This window comes from Atta colombica, unplaced genomic scaffold (genome assembly GCF_001594045.1).
Source record: "Atta colombica isolate Treedump-2 unplaced genomic scaffold, Acol1.0 scaffold226, whole genome shotgun sequence".
Taxonomy (NCBI): domain Eukaryota; kingdom Metazoa; phylum Arthropoda; class Insecta; order Hymenoptera; family Formicidae; genus Atta; species Atta colombica.
Window position 1 is genome coordinate 785,917 of NW_017259323.1, and position 527 is coordinate 786,443.

The following is a 527-nucleotide window of genomic DNA, read 5'->3' on the forward strand; positions in this document are numbered from 1 at the left end:
TTCTCGGTTTAAATATTCAATGTACAATAATTATGTTAATTATACAATCAATATTAATTATAATATATTAATAACAAACTTCTCTATGTTTTAAATTTAATATAAATAAATTTCATTTTATTTTGTCATTTTCACAGATATACAGTTGCACTTCATTGCATTGTTCATGTAATGTTGATATTCATCGGCAGAATTCCAGAAGCCACATAACCAATCCTCTTCTTTATTTTTTGTGTGAAGTATCGACAGGAGCAAAAATGCCGACGTATCGATGTCGAAAAATTGATTTCAAATGGCATTTATGAATGATAGTGTCATACCACGTCGACGACTATTCAATATAGAGAACATCTCGAAATACACAGTATATATATATATATATATGTTACAGGTATTTATTCTACATGTAATCTATGTATTGAACTTTCCTTTATCAAAGATTTCATTTGAATGTTAATAACTGTATATTTTAACATTCAATTAAAAAACTTTAAATCTGCAGATTTTTTAGTAGAAATATATATATA